The sequence below is a fragment of the Balaenoptera musculus genome, chromosome 3, assembly GCF_009873245.2.
Source record: "Balaenoptera musculus isolate JJ_BM4_2016_0621 chromosome 3, mBalMus1.pri.v3, whole genome shotgun sequence".
NCBI classification, from domain to species: domain Eukaryota; kingdom Metazoa; phylum Chordata; class Mammalia; order Artiodactyla; family Balaenopteridae; genus Balaenoptera; species Balaenoptera musculus.
In genome coordinates, this window is record NC_045787.1 from 149,929,093 (window position 1) to 149,950,186 (window position 21,094).

The following is a 21,094-nucleotide window of genomic DNA, read 5'->3' on the forward strand; positions in this document are numbered from 1 at the left end:
CGAGGGTCATGTCTTGGCTAGAGGTGGGCGGCAGAGCAGGGAGCAGCAAAGACCTGGATGGACCGGGCGTCAGGGTGGAAGGGAGGAAGCTGACCCCAGAGCTCCAGGCGTGACCCCACAAGGTAAGGGCTGGATTCCAGGCAGGCACGCAAAAGGCCATCAGGGTTGATCCTGGACATGATGGTGGGGCCGCAGGCAAGGGCTGGAGGGTGGGTAAGGGCGGGAATCAGAGGGCACTGGGAGGCTGGCAGGGTAGCTGGCCAGCAGGGCCAAGGAGCACAGCTAAGGCGAAGCTAGAGTCTGTGGACAGTACCAAAACACAAGGCAGGGGGTGGGCAGCACAGGCATAGAGGGGCGCTCCAGGGGCCCTGGCTCCCTGTGGGTAGCACAGAGACACGAGGGTCCACGGAAATGTAGGAGACTTAGCTCAGGCCCATGGGTGTAGGCTGAGGCTCCCTGCTCAGGCCCCGTCCATAGGATAGCATTTGGGGCCCCGCCCTCAGGGATGTGGGAGGGGCAGTTAGGGGAACGGGGGCAGCAGCTTGGTGAGAACTAGGCTCTCTATCCTGGGAGAAAGACTCAGGTTCCAGAACTCTCTATGGAGTCCAGTTGCAAAGATTACAAGGGAGAGTTGCTTTAAAAAAAAAAGACACAGCTTTTTGAGGTATAATTCACATACCTCATACCTCACCCATTTAAAGTATACCATTCCGTGGTTTTTAGTATATTCACAGATACGTGCAACTATCATCACAATCAATTGAGAACATTTTCATCATCTCCAAAAGAAGCCTTTTAGCTATCATCCCCATGTCCCCCCAGCCCTAAGCAACCAGTAATCAACTTTCCATCTCTGTAGATCCTCCCGTTCTGGACATTTCATATGAATGGAATCACACACTATGCGGCCTTTTGTGTCTGGCTTAATTCACTTAGCATAATGGTTCATTCATGCTGTGACACGTGTCAGAACATTCTTTTTATGGCTGAATAATATTTCATCATATAGATTGACCACAATTTGGTTTATCCATTAGTCAGTTGATGGACATTGGATCGTTTCATCCCACCTTTTTTGGACTATTATGAATAATGCTATAAACAGTTGTGTACATGTTTCAGCATGGACACATGTTTTCATTTCTCTGGGTACATGCCTAGGAGTGGAATTGCTGGGTCATGTGGTCATTCTGTGTATAGGAGCTCCTAGACGGTTTTCCAAAGAGGCTGCACCACTTTACAGTCCCACCAGCAGTGGGTGAGGTTTCCGATTTCTCCACATTTCTCGCCAATGCTTGTTATTGTCTGACTTTTGGATTCTAGCCATCCTAGTGGGAGGAATTGCCTTTTGAGGCAACTTCAGAAGCTGGTGGCACGAGCTTGGTGCACCTCTGGGCTCCAGGACCCTCCAAAGATTCCCCAGCTCTCTCCTGGGTTGGCTTCACCTCAGGCAGACCCTGGCAACGTAAGACAGGTTCAAGCCACTTCCTGACCTGACCTTGGAGCCTCCTTCCCTCAAAGGCTCCAGAAAGGCTGTATAAGTCAAGGTTCTCCAGAGAACAGAACAAACAGGATGTATATAAATAGATATAATTTACATATTTATTATAAGGAAATGGCTCATGTGATTATGGAGACTGACAAGTCCCAAGATCTGCAGGGTGAGTTGCCAAGCTGGAGACCCAGCTGGAGTTCCACTAGTCTGAAGGCTGGCAGGCTCAAGACCCAGGAGGGGCTGGTGTTTCAATTCAAGTCTGCAGGCAGGAAAAGGCTGGTGTCCCAATGCAAAAGCAGTCAGACAGGAAGAATTCTCTCTTCCTCAGAGGAGAGACAGCCTTTTTGTTTTTTCAGGCCATCAACTGATTGGACAAGGCTCACCCACCCTGGGGAGTACAATCTGCTTTACTCAGTCTACTAATTCAAAAGTGAATCTCATCCAGAAACACCCTCACAGAAACACCCAGAATAATGTTTGACTGAATATCTTGGTCCCATGGCCCAGTCACGTTGACATAAAATTAACTTTCACAGAGGCTCTCAATGGTCAGCTCAGCCATCTCTTGACTTTCAGTTGTGAGTCAGCATATTTCCTTTTGTGACTGACAGTCACAGTGGGGCTTTGGCCACTTGGAACCAAAAGACACCTGACTGAGGTCATCAGTACTTTCAAAAGGTTCAGAGTCCAGGAAACTGCTGGGGCCAGGTGATATTCCCTGATGTGAGTAAGCAAATGAGCCTGCTGTCTGGAGTCTGTAGTTGTTCCTCTGAGTTGGGAGCCCCTACGAGGGGCTCCTGTTTCCATTAATTAAACCTAGACCACTGCTTCTTCGGATTCTCTCTCTCCCTGGGGGTTTCTCCCTCTGATTCCTGCCACCCACCCCTCAGGGATCAGTGGCAAGTGCTGCCCCTTTTTATGTCCTGGCTCCCGTGTGAATAACCTTTTCCCTGGGTCCCCTGTGCACAGTTTTGTTACTGCTGGGACTTAACAAAGGTATAAACACAGAGAAGCCAAGAAGCGTGGGCCGGGCCCAACCAGATGGGCTCCTCCAGCTCCGATATCAGCCCCTGGGCCTTGGTCACCAACTGCAGCTGGTGCTCTCAAGTTCCTGGTCCACTTGGCCTCTAGGTGGCAGGCAGGGCAGCTTTTCTGGCCTCTGCCAGGAGCTCCCCACTGGGTGTCTGGCTGCCTTGATAGGCCTGCCCCACAGGGAGGGACCCACCTCTATAGCTGCCCCCACCCCCATGTGTGGCTCTCAGCACACAGTGTCACCAGAGATGGCCTCGTCTCTCCCAGGGTTGTGGCTTCACCCCAGCCAGCCTGAGGTGGGTGACACTGTGACATCTTCCCCAGCGAGGGCCAGTGAGGCCTGCAATGCCCTCTTTACCGTATCACACTCCCACCACCCACAGCAACCAGACCCGGCCTGCTGGATGCAGGCTATGCAGAAAAGCAGAGAGAATCAAAAGAAGCTAAATCTTAGCTTTTAAGCTCCCTAAGGCCCAGGTCCCATCATAAACAGTAAATTAGGAACAATGCCTGCCCAGCGCATTTTTGGTTGCCACAGATACGTGAGGTTAAAAATTCTGTCTGGCTGGGAAAGAGAGAGAGTGTAAGGGATGAAATGAGTGAGCTGGGCCCTGCTGGGGCTGTTCTAGGTCTGGAGGAGGGAGGGGAGGGAATCCCTGAAGCAGGGCAGCTAGGGAGGATTATACCCCCAGCGGAGCTGAGGATCTGATTGCAGGGGGCACCTGGCTGAGCGAGGTCCCCAGGCCCCCTGTGCCCTGACAAGGTGTGGTGACAGTAGACAGGAGGTGAGAGGTGGCCCACAGTGAGGGCCTGAGACAGCCCAGTGAGCTTCACAGCCCCAGAGAAACCGGGGCAGCAGCCAAGGTCCCCAGGAGGACATGGAGGAGCTTCCTGGTTGTGAGGCGGAAAGGCCACCACCAAAACTGTCTTGGCCCTTGCAAGCAGGGACCAGATGGGGCCACAGACACCTCAACGGCTGCCAGCACTGAAGGGAGGTGACAGCCAAGAACCAGATGTCCCCGTGTATGTCTTGGGGTTGTCAGCAGGGCAGACACCAACCTATGACCCATCTGCCACCTCCCTACCCACGTTGTGATACCACCCACATTCACTGGAATCCAGGGACCAGGAGACAGGGAGGGGGAACTCCGAATCAACTGAGTATAAACACCAGTCGCTGAACTGACCAACACTTATTTTCTTCTGCTGGGCAGGAAATGGGGGTTTGCAATAAAGAAGAATACAGATAATAGGAATGTAAGGTTGCGGTTTGGGCACACTTGGATTAGTGGCTGGAATAGTCATACCCACAACCCACGGCTTAACTCAGGACTGGGGTAACAACAGGAGCTGGTGCTGAGGAGGAAGGAAGAAGGCAGACAGGGGAGCTGGGCGAGCTGCTGGTCAGAGGAGAGGACAGGCCTGGAGGGGGCTGCCAGGACACAGGGAAGCATCCTTGTGTAGGCACGGGGCGGGCTATGGAGGGGAAGGGGCAGGGGAAGGGGGGTGGGTCAGCAGGCTTGGGAGCACAAATCAGCTCCAGGGTCCCGGGCAAGTCCCTAAGCTCTCTGAGCCTCCAGGTCCTCACCCAAAACAGGGTGGCCTGCCAATCCCGCCTGCCCCACATCTTTCCCCTGCGTGACTCTCATTTGGGAAAACCTCATCTCCCAGTAGTTCCGGCAGGGCTGACCCTGGCCTCTAGTTTCAGGCATGGGTATGTGATCTGGGCCTGGCCGACAAGACTATATTCTGGCACCTTTGTTGGAACTATTGCCAAAGAGAAGCTAGCTCTCCTGGGGTGGTGAGCAGTGAGTATGCAGCTTGGAGCTGCTGGGGCGCCTCCATGAGGAGGTAGGTTTGTCTGAGAATGACTCCAACTCAGAGGAAAGCAGAGCTGAAAGATGAAAGAAATGAAGTCCGTCTCAGTCAGCTCAGCTGCTATAACAAAATGCCACAGACTGTGGCTTGAACAACAGACATTTATTTCTCACAGCGCTGGAGGCTGAGAATCCACGATCAAGGTGCTGACAAAGTAGAGAGAGAGAGAGGGACAACCAGCACTCTTGTGCTTCTTCTTATAAGGATAATAATCCTGTGGGATCAGGACCCCATCTTTATGACCTCACTTAACCTTGATTACCTCCATAAAGGCCCTATCTTCAAATACAGTCACATTAGGGTTTGCAGCTTCAATATGTGAATCTGGGGCGGGGGGTGGACACAAACGTTCAGTCCATAACAAAGTCCTAAAAACATGGTTTGCACACCTGGGTCCAGCTATGACTGAAGTGAGATCTTCCCACGGACTTTCCAGCTACATAAGCCGTTCCATTCTAGACCAATGTGGTCTGGGTTTCCTCAACTTGCAAGTGAGAGTCCTGTGACAATTGTCATAGATATTACACGTGTCTGTGCATAGTACACGACATATGTGGAAGAAGTATTCATTCGGTCCCTGGGGAAAAGGCTCAAATGTTTAACGTGGGGAGGGGGAAGCAGTCAGGAGAGAAAGGGGAGAAGACAAGGAAAGGCAAATCATGGGAGGGAAGGAAGGATTCAGAATGGCAAAGGACACAGGAAGTGTTATTTGGAGGGAAAGTGAGAAGAGAGAAAACAAACCAAGACTTGTTGTTGGAAATGTTTGGTTCCCAGCAAATTAAGTTCCTGTTTGCTATGTGGTGTTGAGCGATAGAGTCTTTGTGGAGGCAGGCCTGTGGAGTGGGCTAGGGGTCGCGGGGGCCTATGAGGCCACAAGGCTGGCGTGGATGTGGAGTCAGGTGGCGTCCGAGGGGGTCACGGTGGGGCGGTGCGGGGCACGGCAGATTGTCCCCTGTCGCTGAGCTATCCTTTAAAAGTAGTAAATCAGATCAGGTCTCTTCCCTGCTTTACCTCCTCTGGCCCCTGACTTCCCATCATATAGAATGAAGGGCAGACACCCCCTACCCCGTGCCTTCCTGGGCCCATCGCTGCGCACACCATGCTGCAGCCCCCTGGCCCCGCCCGCCGTGCTCCCGTGAGCCATCCCACTTCTGGCCCCTTGCACCTGCCGTCCCCTTCCCCTGGAAAGCCTTCTCTGCCGACCTTCACCTTCAGCTCCTTCTCCTCATCTGGGAATCAGCCCAGTGTCCCCTCCTCAGAGAGGTCCCCCTGGATGTCCTCCACAGCAGCCCTGAGGCTCCATCACAGGGTTCTGTGCTATTGCTCTCTCAAGCACTCACCACCATCACATCACTTCCACTTTTGTATCGCCCGTCTCCTCCTCCAACGTCAGTGCCCGTGGGCTGGGACCTCGCCTCAGCTGTGCTCACTGCTGCATCCCCCGTCCCAGGATGGAAACCGGCACAGCGCAGACACTCAGTAGAGGGCCTGCCCGGACCCCAAATGCCTCTTGAGAACTCTGAGCCGAGCACCGGGCAGAGTCTCCAGGTTAGAAACCCAGGTGTGTAAAAATGGTCTCAGGTTTTTAAAAACTGAGCTTAACCTTTTTTTTTTTTTCTGTTTTTATTTTATATTGGAGCAGAGTTGATTAACAATATTGTGTTAGTTTCAGATGTACAGCAAAGTGATTCAGTTATACATATACATGTATCTATTCTTTCTCAGATTCTTTTCCCATTTAGGTTATTACAGAATACTGAGCAGAGTTCCCTGTGCTATACAGTAGGTCCTTGTTGTTTTATCTATTTTAAATATAGCAGTGTGTTCATGTAAAACTTAATCTTATCTTAACCCCCACTACAGTAAACTCAGGATAAATGTAGTCATTTCAAGGTGTTCTTGGTCAGTTCTCAGTCTCCTAGGTCACTTGCAAGTTCCCGCTTCTCACTAGGGCTGGAGTCGAACCTAAGGTGGGAGCAGGGCCCACGAAGGGTGGAGACCTTGAATGGGGACCGAGCTCACCACATCCATGCTGGGTCCACATTCCCAGAGCTCTCCGCTCCTCCACAATGGCTCACCTTGTGGTCCCCAGTCCGGCCTGGTCCTGGGTCCATCCCCTGCCACATGTCCCTTCCCGGCCACTGAGGTCCCCCATCATGTTTCAGGGCCACGCTGGTGACCTTCTCATTCCAAGAGAAACATTCTGCCTCCAGGGGCACATGGGGACCCTCTGTTCTGCTCCAAGCCTGTCTGTACCGACCCCTCCAAAAGGAGTTTCTTGTCTTGCTGGCTGGGGGCTGAGTGGGTGGGTGGAGGTCTCTGTGGGCCTCCATGCTCCCCAGGCCTCACCTCAGAAGTGAGGCACAGTCCCGCTGCTGTGGGATCCCCTAAGTCCACACAGGCCCAGGCTAGCTTTCCCCACCCCTCCCATCTCACTCCAGGGCTCTCCCCAGCCTGGGGTCTTGCTAACCACCACACACGCCTCTGTGCCTGCTGCTTGTGGCATGCATGTTAGCCTTGGGCCTGCCAGGGCTCCCTGGGGTCCTCAGAGTAAGGAAATGCAGAGAGGAAGGGAGGGCAAGGGTGCCGGGAACAAGGCTCCCTCGCTCCCACCCCCCGCCCAGGCTGGGCAGAACATTCACTCCAACTGGTCAGGATGGACTCCCAGGGGGAGGCATCTGAGGGGTCCTGGGTGCCAAGCCTGAGTGAGCCAGGCTCGTGCTGAGGGGTGAGGGGCCTGATAGTGGGCTTCATCTTGCTTTGAGTAGCCGCAGGACCAAATTGGATTCCTGGTTTCGAGATGGAGATTGCGATGCAGCTCTGCTCCAGGCCTAAGCTCCGAGGACAGGGCAGCAAGGAGACCCGTCCCCGGCGCCCCTGCAGCCCCCGGTGGAGGGCCGGAACCCGCCCATCCGCCCCTTTTCACTTCTCATTCCTCTTCAGATTTTCCATCTCAGCCTCAGCCTCCAGTCTCCACCTCCCACACGGCATTGCTTAATTCCCCTCTCTCTTCTGCAATTTATTATTTAAGTCCGCAGAGCGACCAGGGTGAAGTGCCGCTTCCTGGGACACGTTACGTTGGAGAAAAGAGACCCGCCTTGGTGGGAGGGGGCCAGCTCAGGGCGGGGGACCAGGGTGGGGATGTCCCAGGGAGATGGCTGAGTCCAGGGGCGTGAGCTCGGTTCCAGGGCAGACTCTCTGGTCAAGCATCACCCACCCAGGGCGGCCTTTGAAGGAGGACATTCTACCTCCGCCGCCCTCACTCCACCCCCCAGGCCCTGCTGAGTCAGGCTCCAAGAGGGTTGGAGATGCAGAGACCCAGCTGCCAGGCAGCAACTGGGCAAGCAGGCCAGTTTTGTGTGGCTCCCAGGGAGGATGGATTTAAAGAAAACCAAGCAGCTTTTAAAAACCAGGAGATTTCATATACATACCTCGATTTAGCTTCTCCTGCAAAACTGGTCAACACTGAGCTGCTTTCCACAAGACCAAGTTGGGCTGCAGCGGAATTTGGAAAGGGCCTGCGTGGGCCTTAACCACAGCCCTGCCTCTGCTCCCCTAGAGGCCTGCCCCACCCCAGGGGACGTCTGGGTTTGAGACCCCTGCTCAGCGCCAGCTCCCTCCCTCCCCCTCTGCTGTACTGTGCGTTTCTGGAGGGCAAGAACTCTCTATTCTCCCTGTATCTCTGTATATTACTCACTGTAATACCCAGCCCAGTGGCTGGCATATAGAGAAGCTGAATAAATACATTTTTAATGAGCAGCTGAATGAATGAGTGAACAAGTGGGAGACCCCTGCCCAGGGTTAGGAGGTTGAATGCCATTTGAAAAGCTGAGTCTGAACTGCAGGCGAAGGAAGCAGAGGGACAGAGGCTGGGGGCATCCAGAGGAGTCCAGGGCTCTTGGGATGGGGTGGGGATGAGGGCAGGGAGGTCTCCCAGGGGTGGCTGCAAGGCCAAGCTGAAGAGTTGAGATTTATTGTCCAATCCCCCGAGCTTAAAAAGAACACAATCTGGGGACCACTCCAGACCCACTGAATCAGACTCTTCAGGGTGGGAGGCAATCTCTGTTTTTAAAAATGTTCTCCCCAACTGGGGGACCTGGAGCCTCAACAGGCATGGGAACTTGGCCGTGTGGCCGGGAGGTGGTCATCTGTGCCACAGGTCTGCTGCTGTGTCCAATTCCCTTCCCGCCCCACCTGGGGCTGGGTGTCTCTCTAAAGCCACCTGTCACGCTTCCAAGTGGTGGTATGGCCCTGTGTCCATCATAGTCACTCACCACATTTTCAGCAAGTTTTAGAAGGAAGTATGAAATGGCTGTGTTTGTTTTGTCCTAGCAAAATCCATTTATAAGGTGCAGCACTTGTTTAAGAGAAAACAACAGCTATTGACAAAATATAAAAAAATAAATTAAAACAGCAGCTCCTTAAAAGGACCCTGTCCAATAATTTGATTTTTTCCCCCTTCTTCCCTCAAAGGCCAGAACGACACAATCAATCTTGCAATTCCATAAGCTGCCTCATTACGGCTTTTTCTTAAGTGGAGGAAGAAAACATGGAAAGAAAAAGAGGTACCATCTGCAGCCCCATCACCTCCCATCTCACGATGGGTCCCTCTCGGTCCCCCTGTTTCCCCGCCCCAGGCTTCTTGTCCTTCTGGCAGCCTGGCCCTGGCCCCCCGCCCTGCCCCAGCTGTACCCTCCAGATGGGACCAGCGTGCCCGGTCAGCTCAGGGCTTCTCCTGCCAATCCCTACAACCATCAGGCCCTGTGGGGACCCTGTCCTGTCCCCCAGCCCACGAGTGGGTTCTCAAACAGATTTCTCATCCTGACGCCCCATCCACATCACTGATGTTTTTCATGAGAAAAGCACAGAGCAGGACACATGTGTGCTGAGAGGAGACACACTTTGCACACACAAGTGAACCCACGCTGCAGGCAGCACCTTGCTTCCAGAGAACATATGCAGGACCTCAGATGGAGGGGCTCCCACACTCCCCTCATTTCAAGACTCCCTTCCCCGAATGCTGCCCCCATTGTGGCTGCCATCCTTTCACTGGGCGCCTGCCCCACCTTTGGTGACACCACCTCCACTTTGACGACAGGTACGATTCAAACCAGCTTTAAAGTCCACCTGTGTCCTGGGCCAAATCACTTCACCTCTATAAGTTTCTCCACCCAGAGAGCGAGGTCAGTAACACACAGAGATTGTTGTGAGGACTGAAGGAGCAGCCACATGTAGTAATAACAATAATATTTTATAACTGAGCACTAGCTCAGTGCCTAAGCCTGACTAATTCTTTTCTGACATTATTGGATGAAATCGTCAGTTCATATGATTATTAGGCTTATTTCACAGCTGAGAAAACTGAGGTATAGAGAGGTTAGGTTACTTGCCTATGGTCTTATAACCAGTACAAGGGAAGAGGTTTTTCTGGTGGGGAGAGCTTTCCAGAAGCCACCCTCCTTGCTTGTTAGTCCCCGTTCCTCTCTGGAAGCGTCCCCAGTGAGCATGGTCTTCATGGGAGGGCGGTGATAGCACCTGCCTCCCACCGTGGGGGCCTGCGGGCAGTGTGTCCCACGCTGTGGGGCTAGGAATGAACTCAGCTGTGAACCTCAAGCCAGCCTGCAGTCGCTGGTGCTCCTAGACTTCGTCCCCCTCAGCTCCTGTGGATTCTGGGACCCCCAGATATACTTTCCCTTTTGCTTAATATAGGCAGAGTTCGTCTCTGTAACTTGCAACCCCAGGTGGTAACGATAACACCAAGAGTTGCCATCAATGCCTTGAGCACTTACTGTGTGCTGGGTCCCAAGATAAAGAGCTTTACAGATATTATTGCATCATCCTCACCACAATCCTATGATTGTCCCTGTTTTACAGGCAAGGAACCTGAGGATCATATACGTTTGGATTCTTGCCCAGCATCGCACAGCTAGAAAGAGGGACAGCTACGTTCAAATCCTGAGCTGCCTGAGCATAAAGCTGAGAGCCTAAAGCTCTGTCATGTGCTCACTAAATGATGGCTTTAGCACCGTACCACCTCTGTATGCTTGCATGCAGTATGTCCTTTAAAATATGACTGGGAATTTCCAATTCCAGGTAAGATGAGGTAAACACACTCGTCCTGTCTCTCCCACTGAGTGTAGCTTAAAACCTGGAAGGAACGCGTGGATTTGAAGTCTCTTCTGCCTACAAGCAAATAAGTGGTAATAATAACATCAAGAGTAGCTATCACTTCTTGAGCACTTGCTATGTGCTGGGTCCCAAGATAAAGGGCTTTACAGATATTATGGTGTCTCAGATATCAAAGTAACACCAAATCAGTGGTAAGTTTACTATTTCCCCACCTCCCCTGCCCCACCCAGTATCTCCTGGGCTGAATTCAATGCAGTCCGAAACCTTGAAGTGGGTATTGGAACCTACAAAGAGAGCTCCAGGAAAAGCCCTCTGATTCTGGCTTGAGGACCAAGAAAGGTGAGAGAATTCAGAAGCCTTCTGTTTTTCTTTTCTTTTCTTTTTTCTTTCCCCCCTTTTTATCCATTGTCTTGCACCCCAGCCTCCAATAAATCATGTGATGGCAGCTGCAGCAGTAGCAGTGTGGGCTGGTGGCAACCTAGAACTCCAGTGGGAGAAGCCATGGTCCATGATGGTGGGCAAGCCCCTTGGGCTCCACAATAGCAGTTAAGGAAGTACATGGTAGGGGAAGTAAATAGAGACTCAGCCTCTGGCCTGGGGACCAGCAAAGGGAAACCTCAGTGAACTGGAAAGTCCAGGGGAGATCACAGAAAGGGAGGAGTTGGGAAAAGTAGCCCCTTGAAGTTGCTTATGAAATCCTGGGCTCGTCCCCAAACTGTGCATGGCCTGACCCTAAACAGCCTGCAGAGACCGGAGAACTAAACATCTGAGGATAGACCACTGCCCAAATCCCAGATTGGCCATGGGGAGGTGCACATACGGGACAGATCCAAATAGCACTGCAAAAGCTTTGAAAATTGCACTGACATTGGAACCATGACCCACAGGAGGCTGGTGGGAACTTGTGATCTAAACCCAAATAGGTCAATTGCCTGCTAAAGGAAAAATATAGAACACTCTGTGGGACTTCCCTGGTGGCACAGTGGTTAAGAATCTGCCTGCCGGGCTTCCCTGGTGGCGCAGTGGTTGAGAATCTGCCTGCCAATGGAGGGGACACGGGTTCGAGCCCTTGTCTGGGAAGATCCCACATGCCGCGGAGCAACTAGGCCCGTGAGCCACAACTACTGAGCCTGCACGTCTGGAGCCTGTGCTCTGCAACAAGAGAGGCCGCGATAATGAGAGGCCCGCGCACCGCGATGAAGAATGGCCCCCACTTGCCACAACTAGAGAAAGCCCTCGCACAACGAAACGAAGACCCAACACAGCCATAAATAAATAAAAATTAAAAAAAAAATCACATCTTTCTTTAAAAAAAAAAAGGAATCTGCTTGCCAATGCAGGGGATACAGGTTCGATCCCTGGTCCGGGAGGATCCCACATACCATGGAGCAACTAAGCCCGTGCGCCACAACTGCTGAGCCTGCGTGCCACGACTACTGAAGCCCATGTGCCTCGAACCTGTGCTCCGCAACAAGAGAAGCCACTGCAATGAGAAGACCACGCACTGCACCGAAGAGTAGCCCCCCTTCACCGCAACTAGAGAAAGCCCGCACGCAGCAATGAAGACCCAATGCAACCAAAAACAGAAAACTACTCTGCATGGGAAGAGCCAGGAAAATCTCAACTTATTTGGGAAAAGACAATCAACAGATGCCAATGCTGAGATGACTTTGCTGAGATATCAAAGATTTTACAACAGCTATTATAAAAATAGCCCAATATATAAGGGCAAACACTCTTGAAATGAATGAAAAGACAAAAAGTCTCAGCCTAGAAATAGAAGATGTCAAGAAGAACCAAATGGAAATTTAGAAGTGAAAAATACAATAACTGAGATTTTAAAAACTCGCTGCATGGGCTCAATAGCATAATGGAGATGAGAGAGGAAACAGTGAACTTGAAGATAGACTAATAGAAGTTATCTAATCTTAATAACACAGAGAAAAAAAGATTGGAATAAAATGAACAGAGCCTCAGAGATCTAACATTGATATCACTGGAGTCTTGGAATGAGAAGAGAAAGAGGGAGGTCCAGAAAAAAAATTGAAGAAATAATGATGGAAATTTTCCAAATTTGGTGAAAAATATAAACACACAGATTTAAGAAGTTGTGAATCCAAAACAGAATAAATATGAAGAAATCTATGCCCAGACACATCATAATTAAACTTTTGAAAACTAAAGACAAAAGAAAAAATCTTGAAAGCAACCAGAGAAAATGACATATTACCTATAGGGGAACAGTGATTCAAATGACTGTGGATTTCTCATTGGAAACCACAAAGGCCAGCAGGAAGTGGAACAACATTTTAAAAAATTCTTAAAGAAAAGAACTCTCAGCTCAGAATTCTTCACAGGAAATACACTTCAGGAAGGAAGGTAAAATAAAGACATTTTCAGATGACGGAAGGCTAAGAAAATTTGTTGCCAGGAGACCTGGACTAAGAGATTGCTAAAGGAAGTTCTTCAACAGAAGGAAGATAACAGCAGAAAGAAACTGGAAGTAGGAGTAAGGAAGAGTAGCAGAAATGGTAAATATTTGGATATATATTATAGACTATATTTCTCCTGTTGATTCTCCTGTTGAGCTCTTTAAAATATGTCTGATGGTTGAAAACAAAAATATAACATTGCCTGATGGGATTTCAATGAATGTAGATGTCATATAGAAGAGAAATATAACATAAAAGGAGGAAGGCAAAGTGACCTATATAGTGGTAAGGTTTCTTCATTCCACATGAAGTGGTAAAATATTAATTCTAAGTGGACTGGTAAAGTTAAGCATGTCTATTCCTAAAGCAACCACTTAATAATTTTTTAACTTAAATCTTTCTCTTTATCCAAAATTTAATTCTGAATAGATTATAGATACAACTTTTGGAAGATAACAAAAGGGACAAATCTTCATGACCTGGGAGTAGGTAGAGTTATAACATTAAAAGCACAATCCATAAAAGGATAAATTAAGCATCATCAAAATCAAACCTTCTGCTATGAGAAGGGCACCTTTAAGAGAATGAAAAGACAAGCTACAAACTTGGAGAGAATATTTGCAAACCACAGGTCCAGCAAAAGATTTGTATCCCAAGTATATGAAGAACTCTCAAAACTCAACAAAAAGCAAACAAACAACCCAACTAAAAGCTGGGCAAAAGATTTCAACAGAAATGTCATCCAAGAGGATGTAAGGATGGCCAATAAGCACACAAGAAGATGTTCAACATCATTAGCCATTAGGGCAAAGTTACAATTACACACTTTTATGAATGGACAAAACAAAAAACATACTGAGAAAACCAAGTGCTGGTGAGGATGCAGAGCAACTGGAACTCTCATAGACTGCCGGTGGGAATGCAAAATGGTACAGTCCCTCTGGAAACCAGTTTGGCAGTTTCTTATAAAGTTAAACATATACTTACCATATGATCCAGCAATCCCCCTCCTGGGTATTTATTTACCCTAGAGAAATGAAAACTTATGTTCATGTGAAAACTGGAACACAAATGTTCATAGCAGCTCTATTGGTAATTGCCGAAATGGTAAACAATCCGAGCGTCCTCCAATAGGTGAATGGAGAAACTGTGGTACATCCATTCAATGGAATAACACTCTGCAATAAGAAGGAATTAATTATTGATTCACACAACGACTTGAATGAATTTCAGAGGCATTATGCTGAGTGAAAGAAGCCAGTCTCAAAGGCTACATACTGTGTGATTCCATTTATGTGACTTTCTCAATAAAACAAAGCTATAGTGATGGAGAATAAGTCAGTGATTGCTGGGGGGTAGGAGTGTGGAACGTGTGTGATGATAAAGGGAGAATGTGCTTCATGGGGGTGATGGAACTCTTCTGTATCCTGATTGTGGTGGTTACACGAATCTATAAATGTGTTAAAATTCATAGACCACACACACACACACAAAGACAATTATACTGAATTGTTAAAAACAGAACAAAATTAAAATGCTGTGAGGGAAAAAATTCCTGAGGAGTTTGGCCCTGCTGGGTCTCCAGTAAGTAGTGGGTGTACAAAGCTGAATCAGGTAAGGTTTACATTTTTGAGGCTCTTAGAAGCAAAGCCAGTAACAATGTGACAGAAGATTTCAACTTAATTGTCACCTTCTCGAAGAGGCCTTCCCTGACCAATACACACAAAGTAATACCCCTGTATTAGTTCACCACTGCTGCTGCAACAAATGGCCACGAATTTAGAGGTTTAAAACAACATACTTTTGTTATTCTACTGTTCCAGAGGTCAGAAGTCCAAATTGGGTCTGTCAGGGCTAAAACCAGGGTGTCAGCAGGACTGCATTCCTTCTGGAAGCTGTAGGGGAGAATCTGTTTCCTTGCCTTTTCCACCTTCTAGAGGCTACCCTCCTTCCACCATCCTCTCAGCCCCTTCTCCATCTTCAAAGCCAACAAAGTTGGGTTGAGTCACTCTCACACTGTTGTCTCTCTGGTTCTCTCTCTTCTGCCTCCCTCTTCCATTTCCCAGGGCCCTTGTTATCAGGCCCACTGGATAATCTGGGATACAAGCATACCTCGTTTTTCTTTTGGCTTCGCAGATATTGTAATCTTACAAATCAAAGATTTGTGGCAACCCAGGACTGAGCAAGTCTATCGGCACCATTGTTCCAACAGCATTTTCTCACTTCGTATCTCTGCATCACATTTTGGTAATTCTCAAAATATTTCAAACTTTTTCATTATTATTTTTGTTACGGTGATCTTTGATGTTACTATTGTAATAATTTGGGGGCACCATGAACCATGCCCCATATAAGACGGCGAACTTCATTGTTGAAATGACAAAAAAGCATTTAGAATACAACATAAACTTAATTGATAAAGCAGTGGCAGGGTTTGAGAGAATTGACTCCAATTTTGAAGGAAGTTCTACCATGGGTAAAATGTCATCAAACAGCCTTGCATGCTATAGAGGAATTGTTCATGAAAGAAGTCAATCAATGTCACAAACTTTATTGTTGTCTTATTTTAAGACGTTGCCACAGCCATCCCAACCTTCAGCAACCACCACCCTGATCAGTCAGTAGCCATCAACATCAAGGCAAGAGCCCCCACCAGCAGAGAGATCACGACTCACTGAAGAGTCAGATGATGTTTAGTATTTTTTAGCAATATAGTAGTTTTAAATTAAGGTATGTACATTTTGTTAGACATAATGCCATTGCACACTTAATGAACTACAGTGTAGTGTAAACATAACTTTTATATGCACTGGGAAACCAAAAAATTCATAGGACTCACTTTATGGCAATATTGGCTTTATTGTGGTGGTTACACCTATTATCTCCCAACTCAAGGTCAGCTGACTAGCGACCTACAATGACACCAACTACCTGGAATTAGGCCAAACTTCACAAGTTAAGGCCACAGTCCTCCACAGACACCAGCCGCAAGTTCAGGGGTCCCCAGGCTGCCCTCACTTCTGACCAGCTGGCTACCTGTTCAGGGGTTCTCACTACCCCCTTAGTTTCTATAATTTGTTGGAGTGGCTCAGAGAACTCGTGAAAGCATGATATTTATGATTACAAAAGGATACAATTCAGAACCAGTCAAGGGGAGAAATACAGAGGATGAGGTCTAGGGACCTCAAACATGAAACTTCTGTGTGCTCTCCCCATGTTGTCAGGAATGCCTTACCCTCCTAACACATCAACGTGCAACAGCACAAAGTATTGCCAACCACGAAGCTCACTGGACCTTCAGTGTGCAGAGATTTGTTGAGGCTTCATTGTGTAGGCATGACTGACCAACTTGACTGAATCATTGGTCAAGGGGCTGAACTCGATGTTCAGCTCCCTTCTCCTCATCGGGCTGATATCATGTGGCTCAAAGTTCCAACTCTTCTAATCACATGGCTTGTCTTTCTGGCACAATCACCCTCCATCCTGCCACCTCATTAGTATAAACTATCAGGTGTGGTCCAAGGGGCCACCATGAATAACAAATACAGTCCTATCACTCCAGAAATTCCAAGGATATAGAGGTTGCCTCCCAGGAACCAGGGACAGAGGCCAGCCAAGTCTTTATTATACACAACCTAAATTCCAGCCGCAACCTTAATTCCCCTTTGCTATATAACCTACCATATTCACGGGTTCCAGGGACTAGGACGTGAACATCTTTGGGGGCACTATTCCATCTACCACAGCCTCTCAGTTGCTCTCTAACATGTCACCCTGTTTTGTTTTCATCATCCCACCTATCCCCCTATAAAATGGTCTTATTTATTTTGTTTGTTTGTTTATTGTCCGTCTTTCCCTCTGCTGTGAGGGCAGGTCCCTAGCACGTGACTAAGCAAGAAAGGGGAAGAATTAGAGGAGATGACACTTTAGCTTGGTCTTTGAAGGATAAGCAGAGTGGTGTAGGGGTAGCAGGGACTCTGAGCATCTTTGCACAGGGACAGAGGAGGGAAGGTTCTGTGGGTTTAGGAGCCCTGAGTGGATTGCTGTGGCTTGGGCACTAGGGTGTGTTGTGGAGGGAGGGGAGGTGTTGGGATGGAGAAAGGCCAGGTATCACAGAACGGCACATGCTAGGCTACAGACGTGATGGCACTCTGGTATCTGCTCTAGTGCCTTTGCTTTCTCACCCAGAGGCCAGGAGGGAAGCAGGGTGTGGTAAATAGGGCATGGACCCTGGGGTCAGACATATGTGGGCTCAGATTCCAGTTCTGCTCTTCATAGGCCAGCTCTCCATGGTCGTCACTGAAGTTGGCTCACTCAGCACTCCTGGATAACCCACCTCTCCTCTGCCTTCCTCTGTTTGCAGCCCAGAGAGCCTCCCAGTATCTCTCGCAGCAAATGACATGGATCCAGCCAATGAGCTGGAAGTAGAATCCTGGTGAGGGGTGTTCTGGAAATGGAAAAGGCCCAATAAAAAGGAAAACATACTCGACTAGATCAGAATTTTGCCTTCTCCTCTCCTTCCTGCTTTGAATGTCAAATTATGTCAGCAGCCACTTTATGACCATGAGGAGCAAGCTAAGAGTAATGGCCTGAGAAAAACTGGGCAGAATGATGGAAAGTTCCTCAGCTTATGAGGCCATCACTGAGCAACTGGACCAGTGTCAGCAGTCACCCACCTCTGCGTATTAGTTGGATGTTCTGTTACTTTTAGTCAAACATAGTCCTAATTAATACACTCTCTAAGCCTCCATTTCCTCTACTATTAACTAGAGGGAATAATATTTGTCAATATTCATTACACTTGTGTCATGTACCAGGAACTCCTCCAGGTGCTGGTGGCAAAGCATTGAACCAGAGATAAGGTTCCTATTCTTTCTGCATTTACATTTTGGTGGGCAAGACAGATAATGAACCCATAAATAGGCAAGAATATATGTGAGAGTGAGAAGTGCTATGAGGAAAAGAAAAGAAGGTAATGTGTCAGAGAGAGACTGGTGTGGACATGACATGGGACTATATGAGGAGGTGATACTTGAGCTGAGACCTGAATGTGAAGATAATGGCAGGACAGAGCATGGGAAACAGCATTCCAGGCAGAGGGAACAGCAAGGGCAAAGGGCAAAAACATTGAGGCAGGGCCAAGCTTAGTGAGCGGGCAGACCAGGAAGAAGGCCAAGTGGCTAGTGAGTGAGGAAGGCAGAGAATGGAGGTGAGACCAGAGAGGTAGGTGGGGATCAGATGACATATGTCCCAGTAGGTAGAATGGATTTATTCTAAACACAAAAAGGAAGCCACTGGAGGGCTTTCAGAGGAGTGTGGGACAATGACTTGAGTACCTTGCACACCATAGGTGCTTAATAAATGTCTATAGCCTAGGGTAGACAGTGCATCCACTTGATGGGATTCCTGTCCCTTCTCAGGCTCAACCAGCCCCTTCCCCTTACTGCCTGTCTCATGACCCCAGCTCCCGAGCTGGACTCCCTCTGGCTGCCTTCTGAGGTTTTCCGGCCCTGTGTCATCCTCCCCCGGGGCCATTTGCTTCCTCCAGAGTGGGCAAGCGTAATTGCCACTTTCCACAAGGACATAAAAATCTAAGAGGCACAATCAATACAGCATGCACACACATCATCGTCTTTCATTGCAAATGATAAAAGTGTAAACAGCAGGGGTGGCAGCAGCTCGGGAGGATGCAGTGGGGGCAGGGCAGGCTGCCACCGCCTCCCTACCCATCACTCCCCTTCTGGGACACATTCTCCACTCTGGGGGATGAGTCCCCTCATTAAAGCCCATTGGAGAAATGGTTTTCTCTCTCTTTTCCTTCCAGATGCAGCAACCCAAACCTCTTTAACCTGACTTGAGAAATCCAATTTGTCTTACCTTTCACTATTTTAAATGCTTTTTTCTTTCTTCCTTGACTCTTCTATGTCTCCCAAAATACAAAGCTAGGAGTGCTTTCCTGGAGGCAGAAGGACTTGCCTGGGTCTTGCTTGTCACAAACACATGAATTGACCTCAGTGGGGAGAGCGGCCCTCTGTGGCCGGCTTCTTTCACTCCAAATCCAGCCTGCCACCCACAGCTTGTCTTGGAATGTGCACAGAAACCATTACATTCCCAGCTCTCACAGACTCCCAGCAACGACTTCTTCAAACTAGTTACTTAATGGGCATCATCCAATTCCGATTCAGCCTTGCCATACTCTCATTTGTGAAAGCCAGTCTGCTACACAATTCTAACCTCTGGCTAGAAACTGCTCCCAATTTCATGTCATCCATAAACTTGATGAACGATTAGCTTGCTTCTCTGCATTCATTCATTAATTTATTCAACCAACATTTAATAAGCACCTACTGGATGCTGGGCACTGGATACAGAGTTAAAGGAGAGGAAGGTCCTGTCCTTGAGAGACCCCTATGCTGGTGGTGGAGCTGACGTGGAAATGGTTCATTCAGTATCCATGCTCACCTATGCAGGGGACTGAGAGCTGGCCTCCTCAGAGAAGGAGCAGCTTCAGCTGGTCTTTGAGTTGCTGGAGGGAGATTTTGCCAGCTGGAGAAGAAATGGTGTTCCAGTTAGACCAGAATTTGCATAGGCAAGTAGTTTCGGGTGGTGATGGGAGAAGAAACTTATTGGTATCTACAAATGTGAGGGGTAAGGAGCGTCAGGCCAGGATCCAGCTAGGACCTGGACGCCTCTCTGCCTCTTGGCTCTGCCCATTTCTGCTTCATCTGGAGGCTCCATGTGATAGCAAGGTGGCTGCCAGCAGCGCAAGGGTTACAGCCTCCCAAGGTCAAATCCAGGGGAAAAAGACTACTCTTCTCTCAACAGACTCAGTAAATCTCAAGAGTCTTACTGGGTCATATGCTCATCCCTGACCAATCAGGGTGGCTGGGGGAATATAGACACTCTGACTGGCCAGGCCTGAATCACATGGTTTCCAGAGCCTGGCCTGGAGTCAGCTCTGTTTGAAGCCAGTGGGTTGAAAGAGGGGAGTAGGGCTTCCTAAGGGAAAACTGGGTGCTGTTAGCACTGAAAACAGTGAACAGGTGCCTGGCTGCTGAGTCACAGATGGCCACTATGTGGCCACAATGTGGTTGTGGCACCTGTCCTCCCGGGTGGTGGAAAGGGGAGCCACATGGGTCCTTTCTGCATGGTGGGTACAGGGACTCGCTCACCAGCCACTCTGGGGGGAGGGGGAGGGGGTCGGGCATCTGAGCCATCCTTTATACCATGTTCTTCTAACCATTTGCAGGCTGGTTGAAAATGAACTTTCTGCTTTCCCGGATGCTGGATTTGAGCCAGCCAGCAAGTAATTTGCCCTTCTGTCCTTAGCCTCCCCATTCTTCAAGCTCTTTTCCTGCCCTTCTCAAAAACCAACCTTCCAGCCATTCTGGAAAACCTGGGGGCTGGCCACCGGCACCTTCTAGCTGGAATTCAGCGTCGGAAGGTCAGCCCCAGCCAGGGCCCACCCACTCTGTCGGGTTGCCCATTGGCACATGCTGAGCGGTACCCACCCAGGCCGAGCACTATAGCCTTCCTTAGGACTTACGATGGAGTGGCGAGCTCTGCAGTGGGTGGTCCCCTGGGCTTGGGGACAGACAGGTCTAGGTTCTAGTCTGTAGGGACCAGGATTAGGTTCAGCTGTGAGTGACAGACGCCACCCCAAAGAGAAAAACAGTGCCCAAATGATAGAAATTTATTTCTCTCTCAAACAATCAAGAGCCTAGAGTCTGGAAGAGAGGTTTCTCAAAGTCGGCATCAATCATTCTTTCTTGTTGCTCAGCCGTCTTCTTCCGTGACTTCCACTTCATGATCCAAGATGGCTGCTTGGTTCCAGCCCCCAGGAGGAGAAAGGGACAAAGAAGGGCACGTCCTCCCTTTACGAACACTCCCCAGAACTGCACACCATACTTGTGTGTACAGTGTTAGGGTCAGAATTTAGTCAGATGGGCAAGATGGCAACAAGGGAGGTTGAGAAGAGAGTCTTGATACCAGGTAGCCATGGGCCCAGCTAAAGATCGGAGGGAGGGGACAATGGACATTGGAGGGTAACTAGCAGTCTGTAGCTCGGACTCCTTAAATGTGTTCATGATTTTACCAACCACCCTGGGAGAGGGAAGTTGTATTTCCT